Here is an 18,668-nt window from a genome sequence, read left to right as displayed (position 1 = left end):
ATATTTTCATAGCAATTATTTAAGATTACCCCATATAAATTATTTAAGATTACCCCATAGCAATTATTTAAGATTACCACATAGCAATTATTTAAGATTACCCCATAGCAATTATTTAAGATTACCCCATAGCAATTATTTAAGATTACCCCATAGCAATTATTTAAGATTACCCCATAGCAATTATTTAAGATTACCTCATAGCAATTATTTAAGATTACCCCATAGCAATTATTTAAGATTACCCCATAGCAATTATTTAAGGCTCACATGGAACATACATTTTAACGGTTGTCCAGGGTTATATAAATTTATGACTGTCACACATTCCCTTGTGCCTGATATTTTAAAAAATATTCCATTCCAGCTCAGAGTTAGATTCTATTTCAGGAAAGGAAATACGAATCTGAATAAAAACATCACATCCACCGCCATTCCTACTTCCCATATCCCTATGGATGAGGGTATAACCAGGGATTTGAAATTATGGATATTCAACTAGGATTCTTGCACACAAGTTATATCTGGATTGGTAATCAAATCATGAATTAACTTTTGAAATTCAAGACCCTGGGCCCTAACCCTTTTGCTTTCCACTGAACTACTATCATTATTCCATAGCGGGATCACGGGGTTGTCTATAGTCTATTTCTCTGCCTTTTTCTGCCTTAAAAATTTGTTAATCCCAGTAAAGGAAATGTTCTTCCCATGTTCATTGACTGCAGAAGAGATCATGTTTTTTTTAAAGCTTTTTGCCTGGGCTGCCCAATTTATGACCTCAGTAATAAAGCCGATGCACCATATTTTCCTGATTTCCATATCCGCACCATTGATTGCACTCTCAGTGTGGCACTCTTGATCCTTGGTTTCAATCTGGGTTCCCACCAATTTGGTCGACTTTGTAACGTGGGTGTAAGTTTTGATATTCGTGCTAACTCGATTTATTGGATCCTTAACCGTTGGCACCTTGAGGACGTCCTCTGCATAAGACAGCTTCCCTAGATTTTGACTCATTGGATCTGATCCGCTCTTTGAAATTATGAACGTCCCCTATATGCCACCGTGTGCTCGCCTGCATGTTCTCCTGATCATTCTATCTTTGCTCTTTGCTTATTCAGGTTCCTTCTGATTACTCCAATGCAGTATTTGGTCCTTTATTTGATGGCAAGGGCTTGCAGGATAGCTACAGGTATGCACACTCACCTCTGAGATGTTTCTGGGTTCAAATTTGAAATATTGACCCAGCTATAACCTGTCGCCCTGGGGTTTCTTTGGCAGGGTAATGTATCAATGTGTGTTCTGTCCATCAGGCGGACATTAGCCCAGCCAGCACGTACAGCTGGGTCGCATATTAGTCCTATGTGGGCTAACTTGTGGGTCTCATATATGTCCCCACACGTAGGCCCCAGCTGGATTTGTCCATAGGCTCCACTCGGGTTTCCAGTTGGGTTGCCCACGTGGGCAGTGCATGGGTTTTTTGTGGGCTACCCCATGTGGGTAGGGCATGGGTTTTGCATGGGTTATACAAGCATTTTCCCTGGGCCTCATTTGAATGTAAATGGGGTGTAAATCAATACTGCATTATCTATGTCTAATATAGTGAGGTGTAAATGTGTAATTCAATACTGCAACATCACATCTGCTTTACTGTCAGCAGAAATATCGAATGGAGTGTATTTTTAGAGAGGCTTTTGCTTGAAGTGATCTCAATACAAAGAACATCCTAACTTGCATCTGTCAGAAAAAGCTAATCATGGTAAATACTTTATAATAATTCAATGGTGTTTCTGTGGCATTTGAAATGTCTTGGAACATCTTGTTGTGGTATTCCTGCTTTCAGAACACCAAGGGTGTGAACCTCTGAAAGTTTGACAAAGATAAGATCCGTTCACCCATCCCTGAGAAAAATGGTGACACACACACACACACACACACACACACACACACACACACACACACACACACACACACACACACACACACACACACCTCTCTTCCAGTATGTATAGCTTTCCGAAAAAAAATAAAAAATCGAACATTCAACCCTCTGCATTAAATCACCATCTGAAGTATCATAAAATTGATGATTCAAGTATTTATCGATCTACATCAGGGTCTACAACATGGCTGCTGATTGGAAAGTACTGTACAATGTTTCTTCAAATGGAATGATTCACTTCAGACAACAACAAACTCACGTTTAAAAACTGTTGTGGAACTGGTCTCGATGATATGTTGGCTGCCAGCTGCTGCCCAGCTAACACAACAACGTTGGGACAACGTCAGCACCGTCGCGTCGTTGGTTCAACCTCAAAAACCAACGTTGGGCCAAACCAAAGTCATTTTGTCCCGGCGGGCCAACGGTGGGTAGACATTGGAAGGGAGGTTGGTCCAACGGTGTACCGATGTTAGACAGACGTTGGAATGAAATGTTTGGCCAACGTTGGGCAAACGTTAATCAGACGTTGGAATGAAAGGGCCACCGTTAATCAGATGTTGTAGGGGGTGTTGGCCCAACGTTGGGCAAATGTTGGAAGGGAGTGTTCACCCACGTTGGGCCAAGGCTCCGTTCCAACATTTGCCCGACGTTAACCTAACGTCGTAGTACCCTCACTCATACAGTATCAAGAGCCTCAAAGAACAATGGTAAAAAAAAATATTCAAAATTTTATTAAGGATTCAAATAAAAAACACAAATAGATTTTTTTTTTTTAATAATAAGAAGCAAAATCAGGAAGAAAACAATGTATTAAAATGACAGCATGTAAAACTGTTACATTTCCAGCTAATTTTTAAATTCCTCTCAGCGCCGCATGAACGCATTACTCCCACAAGCTGCAACCTCAGGAAGAAAACAATGTATTAAATTACCAACATGTGAAACATTGTTACATTTCCATCCGATTGTTCTACCGTCTTCTTCTTCTTCTTTCAGTGCTGCATGACTCCAACAATCAGCAAAGTCAGGATCCAGGCAGCAGGGAAGAATGGGGAAGATTTGGCCCCAGACTTGCATTGGGGGGTACAACCACCACCAAGAGGCGTCCCTGATAGTTATGGAATCACAAGTTGTCACGCTTGCTCGACTTGACAAATTGTGTTCAGGACACTGCAACTTGCCGCAGCTGTAATAAAATGACACAACATGTGAAGAGCCCAACACGGATGTTGCATTGCTGCAAAAAGAGGTTATTTTCTTTCACAAAAATATTAAATATCGGATTGGGAGATTGGGTGATCTCGCGAGATCTGGAGACGACGTCACGGATTTTCGAAGCTCCACACGGTCTCCACGTTTTCAAAGTTAAGTCTGTTCACAATTGTGTTTTGTCGAAACTGTATTTATCTTACGGTGTGTGAACCTATAGTGTGTCCGTTGGAAGTTTCTCGGTGTTTATCTTTCATAAATTAATCGTTTCTGTTTGCCACGCCGCGTGTGAGGCCTTGCAGCCTCAGGCTTCCCCCGTCGAAGTTTGTTCCTTCCTTCACTGGTTTTGCTGGGTTTTTTGATTTTTCCTTCTCCCTCAAACTTCACCGAACATCTACTCTTTGTCTAACGTTGTAACCCCCCCCCCCCCCCCCCCCAAAAAACTTATTTCCCTTTCTCCTCGTGTGCTTTTGTCCCATCGTGTGCTTTTGCCTCTGTCCATGTGTGCTGTCCCGCCCCACCCCCATTATCCCCCTGCCTTCCACCTTTTGCCCTGTTCAAGTGACTCGTGGTTGTCCCTCTAGGCTCCCTCTCCCCGTTGGTATTTTTGTGAATATAAGATTGTTCTTCACGGTTCTGTTTAAATATGTTTAAACTTTCCCCTGGAGTGTTTTATTCAGTCGTATATTACAACACGCTGTTTTTCTTCCTATATAAAAGGCTCCTTCCAATTTCCTCTTAACTCATTCCATTTCAAAAAAATATTCAATCTCTTATAATTCTTTCTCACTACATGCTCTAAATTCTCATTCATTCCACCCCTCCTGCATCGTTCTTAAACGGATCGCTAACTTGAAAATCACAACAAACCCAATTTGTTATAAATGTTCATCTTTCATGAATCATCCACTTTCTAAACTCCCCCCTTGCCCCTCCCCTCCAAATCTCCCCCTTGCCCCTCCCCTCCTAAACTCCCCCCTTGCCCCTCCCCTCCTAAACTCCCCCCTTTCCCCTCCCCTCCAAATCTCCCCCCTTGCCCCTCCCCTCCAAATCTCCCCCCTTGCCCTTCCCCTCCTAAACTCCCCCCTTGCCCCTCCCATTCAACACCCCCCCCCCCAACCTCTCCCCTTCAAATCTCCCCCCCCAACCATTCCTCCCAAATTTCCTTCTCAAAGCTGCCTCCTCCCCACTTCGTCTCCCTTCTATCTCATACCTCCACCTCCCCCAACCTTCTATTTTCCTCTGCCCCCCCCCCCCCCCTCAAACATCCCCTCACTGTGCCTCATCCCATCCCCATCAAACCTTTCGTCCTCCTCAACCTTCCCTTTCTTGTAACTCTTCTGTAATCTCTGACACACTATCAATTGCTCTTCCTACCTACCCCCTCTCATCCTTCATCTGACCCTACCCTCCCCTCCCCTGTCCTGCACTCGATGCTCCCCCTCTCTCCTCATTAACGGTATGGACCTCAAACATCCGGGGCCTTTGCTCAAACCTGATTGATCTCTCCATTCAGGTTGCTTCTGACAATCCAGACTTGATCTGCTTAACAGAAACTTTCCTCCTTCAAGATGTCTCTGATTCCTTAATATCTCTTCCTAGTTACTCCCTCCTCCGGTATGATAGACCTGAGCCTCGTCCTGGTGGTGGGGTGGCTATCTTTATCTAAAACTCTCTTCCTCACTCTCCTTGCACTGCCCTATCTCCACCCCACCCCAGGAGTACCTCTGGCTACGGCTTCCTCTCCGCTCCCACCTTTTGTTCATATGTGATCTGTACCGTCCTCCAAACAATGATCACTCCATTTACATTTCGCTGTCGGACAACATGGACCAACTTCTATCAACTCATCCAAACTCTCTCTTCCTCATATGTGGTGACTTCAACTGTCATCATGCCAGCTGGTTGGGTGTGGGACCGTGGGTTCATCTCTTACCAGCCATGGCACCTCAGCAAAGGATTTCTGCGACTCATTGGGACTGACACGATCTGTCAATTTCCTGACCCGGATCTCAGTCAATGGAGTATCTTCTCTTCTGGACTTGGTTATGGCAAACTTCCCTGCAAATGTCTGCTGCTCTTCTTCTGCTCCAATCGGTTCTTCTGATCATGTGCTTGTTAAAGTGGACATCTCTCTGGCCATTCTCAGAGAGCCTCCTCAGCGCCGACGAGTCTGGCATTTCACTCAGGCCGACTGGCACGGGCTGCAAGCAGCCATCAATCACCTGAAATGGTCTCCCATCTCTCCTGCCTCTGACATCAATTCTTCCTGGGAATTATTCCACAGCAAACTGCTCTCTCTCTCATGCACAGATTTATCCCATCTCGTCTTCAGTTGTCTTACCCTTCCTCCCATCCATGGTACACTGCATCTTGTGGTGAGGCAGTTGCCCTGAAACAACTTGCCTTTGCCTCGTGGAAGGCTAATCCAACTGAAGGCAATCTCAGTTCCTTCCAACAAGCTCGGAACAAGTGTGTGTCTACCGTCAGGAATGCCAGGAAGCACTATCTCTCCACACTCAAGAATGAACTCTCAAACCTGTCACCTTCCTCCAAATCCTGGTGGCGTCTGGTCAAATCCGTTTCTGGTGTTTGTTCCCCCTCCATCCCCTCCCTTACCTCAAATGGCTACACAGTTGACACCGCACGTGACAAAGTCAAATGCCTCAACTCTGTGTTTGCCTCAAAATCTTGTGTCCCAAACCCATCTCTCTCTGTTCCCACCTTTCCCAGTCGAACCAACTGCTCCTGGACTCTGTGTCCTTCTCTCCTGACAAGGTGGAGAAGTTTTTGTCAAACCTCGACTCTGATTCTGCAACTGGACCAGACGGCATCAGCCCACGGGTCCTAAAATCCTGCTCTGCCGCTATATCTCACCCTCTCTCTGTTCTTTTCACCCTCTCTTTTGCTCAAGGTCATCTGCCAGCATCTTGGAAATCAGTAAACATTACCGATTTACACAAAAAAGGTGCAAAAACAGATCCTTGCAACTACAGACCAATCAGCCTGCTTCCATTTATCAGCAAAGTCATGGAATCCATCATTGCTTCGGATATCAAATCCTTCCTCTTCTCCAATGGCTTGATCTCTGATCATCAATTTGGATTCAGACCAGGTCATTCTACTCTGGACATGTTGCTTCTGCTGTCTCAACAATGGATGGAGGTCCTCAATGCCAAACAGGAAATCAGAGCTGTCTCACTTGACATATCTCGTGCCTTCGATACGGTCTGGCACCCCGCTCTGCTCACCAAACTCTCCTCCTATGGTAGCCATGGAAATCTCCACTCATGGCTTGCAGACTTCCTCTCTGGTCGTAGTCAATGTGTGGCCCTGAAGGGATTTCTCTCATCTCCCCTTCCTGTGCTGGCTGGAGTTCCCCAAGGTAGTGTTCTGGGCCCTGTGCTATTTTTTTTTTTTTTTTTTTTTTTTTCTTTTTGTATACAAGTTCGAGGCTCGTGAAAGAGCGAACATTAATCACACAGAAAGACAAACCGACACATAAAACATATAACATAGGGAGCGGTAGACAAGATGGGGAGAGAGGGGGAAGGACACAAACACAACATTTGAGAGCAGGGACCGAGAGACATGGAGACATCGAGAGATCTGAGAGAGGGCGAGGGCTTTAGGGGGGGGGGGGCGTGGGAAGGGGGCAGTGGGAGAGGTATAAAACATATGGACCCTGCCAGGACTTACAGGAAAGAAGTTGGAATTTCAAACAAGGTGGATCTGGGGTGAATTAGCGGGGGTAGAAAAGATCAAGGTTTTGGATGGGGGAAGATAAGAGATGGTGGTGAACAGCTGTTTTAAAGACCTGGAGGGAGGAGTGGGATTGAAGGGAGTGAGGTAGTTTGTTCCAGAGGCGGGAGAAAAGAGGAATGAAAGAGTGAAGGTGAGCGGAGAGCCGAGATTTCGGCAGTTTAACCATCAGAGGGTTGCTGGCAGATCTTGTGCGACCTGTAGGAATATTTGGGGGACAGAGCACAGAGAGAGCTGGGGGTGCAAGGCCGGAGAGGAGTCGGTAGAAGACAGAAAGACCACCTACCTGCCTGCGGTGAGTGAGTGAAAGGCCCTCAGAGATAGCTTCATCGCGGGAGATTCCAATAATTCTGAAAGCTTTGGTTTCAACAGCGTGAAGCCGAGCTAGGTGTGAGGCAAGAGCACCGGCCCATAGGGGAGAACAGTATTCCATTGAGCTGCGGATGAAAGCCTTGTATGTGGTGAGGAGCTCAGGTGTGCCGAGGAAGGACTTCGCACGACGGAGGATGCCCAGTCGGCGACTGGCTTTGGAGGCCAGCTTGGAAATGTGGTTTTCCCAAGAAAGATCATGGCAGATAGTGAGACCCAAAATCTTGAGCGACAGAACTTCTTGGAGAGGATTGTTGAGAAAGTAGATGGGAGGGTTGTCCAGTCGATCTTTTCGGAGAGACATAGTAAGAGTGTGAGATTTGTCAGGATTGAAAGACATGTTCCACTTGTTTGACCAGTCTGTGTTTCTGGTCTTCATCAATGATCTCTCCGACTCTCTGGAAAATCCTCTCTATCTCTTTACTGATGACTCCACTGTCTGCCGCTCCATTCCTCATCCCTCAGATCAGCAGTCTGCAGCCTCCTCACTCTCTACAGACCTGGACAAAATCCCAGACTGGTCAAACAAGTGGAACATGTCCTTCAATCCTGACAAATCTCACACTCTTACAATGTCTCTCCGAAAGGACCGACTGGAAAACCCTTCCATCTACTTTCTCAACAATCCTCTCCAAGAAGTTCTGTTGCTCAAGCTTTTGGGTCTCACTATCTGCCATGATCTTCCTTGGGAAAACCACATTTCCAAGCTGGCCTCCAAAGCCAGTCGCCGACTGGGCATCCTCCGTCGTGCGAAGTCCTTCCTTGGCACACCTGAGCTCCTCACCACATACAAGGCTTTCATCCGCAGCTCAATGGAATACTGTTCCCCCCTCTGGGCTGGTGCTCCTGCCTCACACCTAGCTCAGCTTCACGCTGTTGAAACCAAAGCTTTCAGAATCATTGGAATCTCCTGCGATGAAGTAAACTCCGAGGGCCTTTCACTCACTCACCGCAGGCAGGTTGGTGGTCTTTCTGTCTTCTACCGACTCCTCTCCGGCCTAGCTCCCCCAGCTCTTTCTGTGCTCTGTCCCCCCAATATTCCTTCAGGTCGCACAAGATCTGCCTGCAACCCTCTTATGGTTAAACTGCCAAAATTTAGGCTCTCTGCTCACCTTCACTCTTTCATTCCCCTTTTCTCCCGCCTCTGGAACAAACTCCCCCACGCCCTTCAATCCCACTCCTCCCTCCAGGTCTTTAAAACAGCTGTTCACCACCATCTCTTATCTTCCCCCATCGAAAACCTTGATCTTTTCTACCCCCGCTAATTCACCCCAGATACTTTTTTTTTTCTTTTTTTTTCCAAATTCCAACTTCTTTCCTGGAAGTCCTTGCAGTGTTCATATGTTTTATACCTCTCCCACCTCCCCCCAAGCCCTCCCCCTCCCACATTTCTCGCGATGTCCCTGCTCTCAAATGTTGCGTTTGTGTCCTTCCCCCTCTCTCCCCATCTTGTCTACCGCTCCCCTTATTTTTTTGTGTTTTATGTGTCGGTTTGACTTTTTGTGTGATTAATGTTTGCTCTTTCACGAGCCTCGATCTTGTATACAAAAAAAATTTTTTTTTTTTACCAGAAACAAATGATAATTGTCCTGATCCAAATTATTCCACAAAATAAATTCTTTTTTCATCATTTTAATTTCTTACCCATTCCTGATGCAAATGACTTGCTATCATTGGTTGAGGACCGTGATAAAAAGGCAGGTCATGATTTTTGTGAAAGAGTCCTGATAAAGCCTTTTAAGGTTTGATAGATTTAATTACCTGCCTGTAATCATTCATTACCAGTTCACTGGTAATTCCCTGTTTGTCGTTAAACTTAAAGGCGGCAAAAAGGGTTGGCGTCAGGAAGGGCATCCGGCCGTAAAACATTGCTTCAAATAGGGGACCGAAAAACAACAACAACCACGGTTCCCGAAAAAGGCCAACCCCCGCTTTGCGGGGAAAAATGGCCTCTAAAGGTGTTTTTTTTTTTTTAAATCATCAACGTCTGACATATACCTTGCTGGAAAGCTACACACACACACACACACACACACACACACACACACACACACACACACACACACACACACACACACACACACACATATATATATATATATATATATATATATATACATACATACATACATACATACATACATACACACACACCAGACCTGGTAGGTCTCCATTCCACCTTCTGAAACCTGCACATGTCTATAACAAACAATGCAGTAGCTTCTTAAGACAATTCCATTCACGTATATGAAGGAAATAAACCAGGTCAAACACAGACCTTCGAACATGGAGACACGTGTGTACTTTCAAAACAAAACCGGTGATACACACACACAAAACACCAGCACACACAAAACACAATCACATCGCACACAACTCATTAGTGACAAAGAAATATCTCTCACCTTGCCTGTCGAGTCACGTGAGCAAGGCCCGTCACACTTCAACAACGAGGCCTGGTCATGTACTCTGCACAGCGCAGCCACATGTCTGTACCAAAGGACATAAAATGTCACTTAAACTAATAACATACTATCGCATCGCCGGGGATTAAGATCCCCAGTGACGGATGGCCGACCAGTCCTTAACTCCGAGGCGTATACCCAAAAATATGGCAGTGTTATCTCTTTGGCGTGCGCGGGGGAGGGATAATGAGGTCCTTACCTGAACGGATGGACGCAACAGGGGTTTATTCCTCGAACCCACAACAAATAAACACACAGGACAAGAAATTGAAAATGCAACAAATAATGATTTAATGAAATTAATACATGCAATAAAAATGAAAGGTGAGGTAAAACTATGATTCCTAAATGAGAGACCCTCCATTCAGACACAATTACGGACAAGGGAATGACAAAATAAAAGAAAATTGTGGTGTGGTGCGTTGGTCGGTACTCAGCCTAGCGTCCTCAATGGCCCTCGATCCTTGCTGGTCGTCGAATGGGTCCCGAGTCACTGCGTGGGAAAATGCACGATGGCGCGAAGTCGCGCTGCAGCCAGCCGCCCACGTGATGCAGCGGGTAGGATCGCCTCCCTCAGTCCTGCACGTTCGGCTGCACAGTGCTCCGACCATCCCGAACTGCTTCCTCTCACCAGCCCCTTCCAGGAGTGCACACAAACCAAAGCAGCTGCAGTCGAGTGATCCGAAGCCCAACAACGACCGTCCGCCACCAACGCCAGAACCAAGAGAGAGAGCAAACTGTGACCGCCTGACAAAGAAAGCCAGGACCGAGACAGAGAGAGAGAGAGAGAGAGAGAGAGAGAGAGAGAGAGAGAGAGAGAGAGAGAGAGAGAGAGAGAGAGAGAGAGAGAGAGAAAACGAAAACTGTGACCGCCTGAGCACAAAGAAAGCCAGGACCAAGAGAGAGAGAGCAAACTGTGACCACCTGACACGAAGAAAGCCAGGACCAAGAGAGAAAGAGCAAACTGTGACTGCCTGCCACAAAGAAAGCCAGGACCAAGAGAGAAAGAGCAAACTGTGCCTGCCTGCCACAAAGAAAGCCAGGACCAAGAGAGATAGAGCAAACTGTGACCGCCTGCCACGAAGAAAGCCATGACCAAGAGAGAGAGCAAACTGTGACCGCCTGCCACGAAGAAAGCCAGGAGCAAGAGAGAGAGAGAGAGAGAGCGCAAACTGTGACCGCCTGCCATGAAGAAAGCCATGACCAAGAGAGAGAGAGAGCAATCTGTGACTGCCTGCCACAAAGAAAGCCAGGACCAAGAGAGAGCGAGCAAACTGTGACCACCTGCCACGAATAAAGTCAGGACCAAGAGAGAGAGAGCAAACTGTGACCACCTGCCACGAATAAAGTCAGGACCAAGAGAGCCAGAAAATGGCAGTCCCTCCTCTTTTCCTCTGTCGCGTCTCGATGATGTCATCCTTTTGACCAATCGACCAGCGCCGTCGAATCGTCCCAACCAATCGTCCTTCGGGCATGGCCTCATGGCCATTCTTGATGCCCATTGACGAAGCTTGGGGCATGGTCTAGCCATCCTTTGGAAATGTTCGGCTGGGCGAGGTTCCTCTGCTGATCGGCATGTCCGATCATACTGTCGGCGATTGAGGTGGTTGTAATTGTTGTGCTTTTTAATAGTAATAAAACATAGGGAAAATCACAGGGCAATTACACACTGGGGATTATTCTTAAGCCACACCTAATTAGCATAGCTCCACCCCTCGCATGGAGACACATATAAGATCTTACACCAACCTTCGGCCGAACGGATTTTCTACTTAGTTGCTTCTTCTTCGTGGCATTTGGGGCACGCTAATCGAGACAATTCTATCTGGACTAAGGTATTTCATTACCTACCCCCACACACTTAACACACACCAATAACATACTACATACAGGATGTCGAATAAAGAGATTCTTACATTGATAATCTTACCCTGAAACTCGAGTTACAATATCTGCTCTACAATAACTTGCTCCGTGCTCCATGAAGAGGTATAAGGAGTTCCTCTTGTGGACTCTTCCATACCACAATGTGTCGGGGAGTGGGTGGGCAAGAGGAAAATGGACTGGTCTCACGAACGACAGAAGTCAATGTGTGTATAGTCAACTTATATAGACACACCTGCATGTATAGCTTAATTTGTTTTTTGTTGTTGTAAAAACAGTTAATAACTTCCACAGTTAAAATAACAGCAGGCATTCGATTTTAATATGATTCTTAAGAAATGCAATATACAGAATATACAGACTTGGCATTTAATATGGAATCTTTTTTTTGTGGGGGTGAACTTACTTTTCAAGATGACTTAGAACCAAAAGTTCATTGGAATTATGTTGAAATTATTCTAGATTTTGTTAATGTGACCTTTAAAAGAAACAAAAACCACATTTGACATTTCGAAGCAAATAAATTGATCCTTGAAAATGATGGAAACTGATATCGAACTCAATTCAAGGACAGTACTGTGTTAAACTTCTGTACGTTTTCCAGAAGTATCTCTTTATTTTGCACATTAGCCAAAAAAAAAATTCAACAAAAACAAAAGCTAAATTATGACTGGGATTACGGACAGTAAAATTACAGTTCAGTACTTCGTGTAACCCCCACGAGCATTCAGGAGAGCACGTACACGTCGAGGCATGCTGTTCACGAGATTTGCCAAGGTTTGGACAGGAATCGCTTGCCATGCAGTGACAATAGTCTGCTGCAATTCACGCACAGAGGTAGGCTGCTGGTCCAAGTTGTCGATTTGACGCGTTAATTCTGCCCACAAGTTCTCTATCGGATTCATATCCGGGGAAATGGCAGGCCACTCCATATGCTCTACACCACGGTCAGCAAGAAAGTGTTGGATCATGCGAGCACGATGAGGCCGTGCATTGTCATCTTGGAAGACAAAGTTTCCTCGAAAGGCTGCACGAGCAAATGGAAGCAATGTTTCTTCCAGAATGACCCTGTACTTGAACTGGTCCAGGTTTCCATTCAGAACAACCAGGTCAGTTTTGCCCCCTGCATGAAAAGCAGCCCAAACGGTCACCCCACCACCTCCAGCTTGGACTCTTGGCACTATACAATCTTCGTTGTGGGCTTCATGCACTTGTCTGCGCACTCGGATGCGGCCATCTTGACGATAGACCAGAAATCTAGACTCGTCACTGAAGGTCACGTGATTCCAGTGTCATGGCTGCCATTGACGGTGCTCTCTGGCCCACTGCAATCGGCGCTGGCTGTCTGGTCAGGCATTGCTTTCTCAGGGGATGCCTGGCACGATAGCCTGCTTGAACCAGTCGTTGGTTGACTAGCCTTCTGGATACAGGCACATTTGTCAGTTGCTGCCACTCAGCCCTAAGCCGATTAGCTGACTTGGTACGGCCATTGCAGACTACCGGTGCAGCTGCCGATCATCTCTCCTTGTGGTTCTGCGTGGACGTCCTGGCCTCGGTATTTGAGTAGGGACACCCCTCTGAGCATTTCGTTTCAGGATCTTTGACACCTGACCTTGAGTGATGCCATACTGCCGAGCAATAGCACGCTGTTTCATACCAGATTTCGTAAAGCCACCACTCCATGACAAACAGCATTGTCAAGTTGATGGACCATCTCCAGAGGAAGCGGCAATAACTTTTGTAGATGTGCAGCAGTTGTTTTCCACTAATTAAGAATGCAACAACCCTTATATACCCAATTGTGAAGCCAATCGTCAAATGTACCTGTCCTTACATTTTGTCACGCCACCTGTGATATAATCCTGTTATTGACTTCTTGCTGCGAAAGACAATCAGTGACATGGTTCTTTCAACAAAGACATCACCGAAGGGTGAAAGAAACTCACCAGATTGATATACTGAGTTCAGAAAGTAAACCCAAGTCAAGAAAAAAAAAATATTCCATATGAAATGCCAAGTCTGTATATATATATATATATATATATAGGATGTTAACCTTTATACAAGGAAGTAGCGAAAAGATAAAGCAGACACGTGTGAGAGGATGTTTCTTCCCATAAAGCCCATGCCACTAAATATGCCACAGTGTCAAGACACTATTGTAACCACAAAGTTTTTTTTTTTTATTACCAGAAAGCTGGTAGCACAGAAAGCCTTGGAATGAAAGTGGCGAGGAAGGAACACAGATGGGAGAGTAAAGGTTATATTGCTGCATCATTGGAAAAGGCATAGAACGATGACTAATGCAATACATATTACCAAGGACTGTAAAATTTCCAGTCCCAACCTGCCCCCCTGATATAATATCATTAATTCCCTTATATCGGACTTACCCCGCCCGTAAACATCCTTTTGGTTATCTCATGAGCCGATCCACTGTTTGTGCCCACTACCATTTCATTGGCAGGCTATACCACATTCCAATGGATTTTATTAACTGAAAGCTGATAAGAGCATGTTAATTCCCACGGCCGGTAAACATACGATAGTATCAGTGTTCACTTGATAAAGTCCATTGTGTAGCCAATCCAGCCACACTCACCTTCACAAAGATACATTCCAATGTAAATAGAAAATTCCAATTATTCTATTTCTGAAATGTACTTTCCTTATCTCCAAATATGAGACTTTCGAAATGAGGTAATTTGCCCAAGAGTGCATGCTCATAAACCCATAGCAACGGGGTTCATCCAGGTTGGCCAAATATATATCATGCTTGCTAAATAAGGATTGTTACCTAAAATGGCTAACAAAGCTTCAAAAGGAAGCCGAAAATACATGGAAAGATACCTGAGAGAAAGGGGTGTGCCTATGCACGCCAAAAGAGTTGGAGAACTTCCTGATCAATTCGCCCAAAAAGTTGATATCTTGCAGTCTGTACTACAAAAACTCCGAATGATGTGGGCGCGTGCAAGGCCTGTGGATGGCACATTCTACCCGACCTCCCCGATCATCCCTGCCAGTGAGTGGACTTTGAAACTTGCGTGATTACCTTGTGTGAACATGGCAGGCTTGGTGATTTATTTAATGGACGTCTTCAATTGGAAAGGCGATGCCGTCATTACCAACATTCAGGTAGACTCCACAGAGGGAGACACTGTATCTGGTTGTTGCTTCTTAACACCAATGGGAAGGTCATATCTGGGGCATATCAATGCACATGGTAAGTTTAAAATGATGATCTCATCTCAATTCTCAAATAGATTAACTTATAAAATGGGTCCAGATGTCTGTCCGTCCATGAACTTTTTGCTATTTTTGCTTCTCCCTTATCACCTGGTTCATTGTTCTGAAACCTGAGACATGAATACAAGACAGTATCCCACACATTCACTCAGGCTTCGAGTTTGCGATTTCGGATCATTTTTTAAAGAGAGCAGGAAATCCACAATCTACAGTATATCGTATTACAGATTACATACCACTGTTATGTCTGGCCGCGTGGCATATATAGAGCCTTGTGAAAAAAATTCATAAAAGCCAGCCATTCCTGATCAACCGATGTTTGTAAGCCATGGCGATACAGGCGCAAGTGATATTATTACGGTTCTCCGCCGCCCTTCTTCCCTTTACCAAGGGGGGATTAATCCCCTTGTTCTATCTGGGCTTGGCGGAACCGAGACTTGAAACGCCTCTTCCGGGCAAAACGCAAAATAGGGTTTCGGGACCAAGTCTCGCTCGTACCTAAATCCCTGCGCCGCCACGGAAGCGAGGAAGCAAGCCTCACACGAGCCACGTGTGCTTTGGGTACGCCGAGCGGATTGAGTACCACGTGATCCGTGCAGTTTAGGTAGTGGAACCCGATTTGAGCGGTTCTATTCGTACCACGCTTAACCAATTATGAAATCACAGGAACGATCGAATGGAAAAGGAAGAACACAGGTTTAATTATTCCCACATGTATATACAGTGATTGGGATGCAGAGACACAGAGCAGCACTTAGTCAGTCTTATCTTATCCCCTGGACTCGGGCCCATCACCTCACACAGGGAATTGCAGATGGATTGATGTCCCAGCCAGACGCGTCGACGTGGTCGTCCAGGAACGGCCCTGTCCGGCTCTCCACGGTCCCAGCACGTCCCGCAAAGATGGCAGCAGGCGGTGGAAGGAACCTCGTAGCATGTCTCCCAAACAAAGGCAGCCGATGAGGTGGAATGGCAAATGCGGGACTCTCAGCGCGGCTGGCGATTACACAGCCGTTATCACTCGCATGACTTAATTCACTGTATGCGGATTGGCCTCCAGCTCAACCGAGTGTCTCTTTATAATAGCGCGTATTCCGGTTCATGTGCGTCTTTCTTCACCCACGTATCTCTCAAAGTTATTTGACGCTCTCAACTCCTGCTCATCAACGATTCCTCCTGGTTGGTCAGTGCGCGCGAGTCCTCCCTGGGCAGCAGTCCTCTCGGGGGCTTTGTGCAACGCTTGTATAGATACGCCCCCGAACCTGCTCGAACCCTCTCGAACCTTCTTACCATGCCCTGTGATGCAGTGCTGCCGCCACAACCTCTGAGCCCTGATTGGCGGCTTGTGCTTACTGTCAGCTCCTCTGCCGCCCCCATTCAGCTCCGCCCCGACCCTCCGAGGCCTGCCTCGTGTTAATTCGCCCAAAATGAACCAAAGTCAGCGCAAAGGGGCATGAGGCTAGGGAGGCTGGAAGTCAGTAGAAGTAGGACCTATTCTCCTGACTCTACTCAACGCAGAACTAACATAGGAAAAGGACTAAGCTCACAAATACTAAGAAATAACTACACTATCGCGAGGCTACATGTTGCTTGTGTGACTATCAGGGGGAAATTTTAACCTTTATTATACTAACTGTACAAAACTCAAAACCGCAACAATATAATTGACTTTTTATCACAATGGACGTCATTCTTGAAAATAAAATTACAAATGGTAAGGTAAGTTAAGACAATATTATGTTAAGACAAGTCTAAATGTCTAAATGTTAAGATGTTAAAATGTCTAAATGTTAAGACAATATTATGGTGATAAAATTAATGTGGTATTCTTCAACCGTTTCGTTGGAAAGCTTGCTTGAGGGCTTTATAAGTCACTTGACTTCCATTGTGATACTGCACCTCGATACTCCATGTGGACATCCCAGAAGTTAGAAAGGCAAAATAAATTATGTCAGACACATCAACAGGTAACGCATTCACCTCACGTCACACGAGTGGTCAACAACTTCATTGCACAACAGAACATTACCGCACTTCCCTGGCCAGCTGTTTCACCTGATCTTTCTCCCATAGAACATGTGTGGGATGAAATGGAACGACGATTGTACCATCTCCAAAGCAGCCTGTGACGTTGGCCCAGCTGCGGCAGGCCTTGGTACAGATCTGGAATGACATCCCCCAAACCTTCTTCAACCATCTTGTCGCGTTAATGAGGCGCCATTGCCAAGCGTGTGCCAACAAAAATGATGGTCACACCAGATACTGAGCTGTCAACTGACTTTTGACTGCACCCCTCTTCGAGCCTCTGGGGACATGCCTTGCACACATGCGTTGTCATTCTCATGTCGATTTCTTGTCTATCAAACACTAAATATTGACATGACCAAACAATGTGATGTGTTTGTTTTCATTTCTCAATTCACATGGTGGTGTAACTGATGCACATTAACTTTTTTCCACGAGTAAAGATACAGACTTGGCATTTAATATGGAATATTTTTTTTGTGGGGGTGAACTTACTTTTCAAGATTCACCCCCAAAAGAGAGGCTGCACACCAAAAGTTCATTGGAATTATGTTGAAATTATTCTAGATTTTGTTAATGTGACCTTTAAAAGAAACAAAAACCACATTTGACATTTAGAAGCAAATAAATTGATCCTTGAAAGTGATGTAAACTGATATCGAACTCAATTCACGGACAGTACTGTGTTAAACTTCTGTACGTTTTCCAGAAGTATCTCTTTATTTTGCACATTAGCCAAAAAAAATTTCAACAAAAACAAAAGCTAAATTATGACTGGGATTACAGACAGTAAAATTACAGTTCAGTACTTCGTGTAACCCCCACGAGCATTCAGGAGAGCACGTACACGTCGAGGCATGCTGTTCAGGAGATTTGCCAAGGTTTGGACAGGAATCGCTTGCCATGCAGTGACAATAGCCTGCTGCAATTCACGCACAGAGGTCGGCTGCTGGTCCAAGTGGTCGATTTGACGCGTTAATTCTGCCCACAAGTTCTCTATCGGATTCATATCCGGGGACATGGCAGGCCACTCCATATGCTCTACACCACGGTCAGCAAGAAAGTGTTGGATCATGCGAGCATGATGAGGCCGTGCATTGTCATCTTGGAAGACAAAGTTTCATCGAAAGGCTGCACGAGCAAATGGAAGCAATGTTTCTTCCAGAATGACCCTGTACTTGAACTGGTTCAGGTTTCCATTCAGAACAACCAGGTCAGTTTTGCCCCCTGCATAAAAAGCAGCCCAAACGGTCACCACACCACCTCCAGCTTGGACTCTTGGCACTATACAATCTTCGTTGTGGGCTTCATGCACTTGTCTGCGCACTCGGACGCGGCCATCTTGACGATAGACCAGATATCTAGACTCGTTACTGAAGGTCACGTGATTCCAGTGTCCTGGCTGCCATTGACGGTGCTCTCTGGCCCACTGCAATCGGCGCTGGCTGTGTTGTCTGGTCAGGCGTGGCTTTCTCAGGGGACGCCTGGCACGATAGCCTGCTTGAACCAGTCATTGGTTGACTAGCCTTCTGGATACAGGCACATTTGTCAGTTGCTGCCACTCAGCCCTAAGCCGATTACCTGACTTGGTACGGCCATTGCAGACTAACCGGTGCAGCTGGCGATCATCTCTCCTTGTGGTTCTGCGTGGACGTCCTGGCCTCGGTATTGGAGTAGGGACACCCCTCTGAGCATTTCGTTTCAGGATCTTTGACACCTGAACTTGAGTGATGCCATACCGTTTGGGCCGTTTGGTGGTGGGGTGACCG

The 18,668-nt window shown here is 45.7% G+C and overlaps 1 long non-coding RNA gene across 2 annotated transcripts in view; it reads left to right on the top strand.

The window, feature by feature from the left end:
* LOC144891663 (uncharacterized) overlaps positions 1-17,247 on the top strand; it is a 166,383-nt gene extending 149,136 nt beyond the window's left edge. Inside the window, exon 3 of one of the 2 annotated variants that reach the window (XR_013623011.1) lies at positions 16,948-17,247. This is a non-coding gene — a long non-coding RNA (uncharacterized LOC144891663). Of the gene's footprint in view, positions 1-1,118; positions 1,190-16,947 lie in introns of those variants that run through there. The other variant, XR_013623010.1, reaches the window with a different exon arrangement.
* The last annotated feature ends 1,421 nt before the right edge of the window (positions 17,248-18,668 follow it).

The sequence above is a fragment of the Myxine glutinosa genome, chromosome 1, assembly GCF_964187855.1.
Source record: "Myxine glutinosa chromosome 1, kmMyxGlut1.1, whole genome shotgun sequence".
Lineage (NCBI taxonomy): Eukaryota > Metazoa > Chordata > Myxini > Myxiniformes > Myxinidae > Myxine > Myxine glutinosa.
Note: the sequence above shows the minus strand (reverse complement) of the source record. Positions and strands in the feature narration are given on the sequence as shown.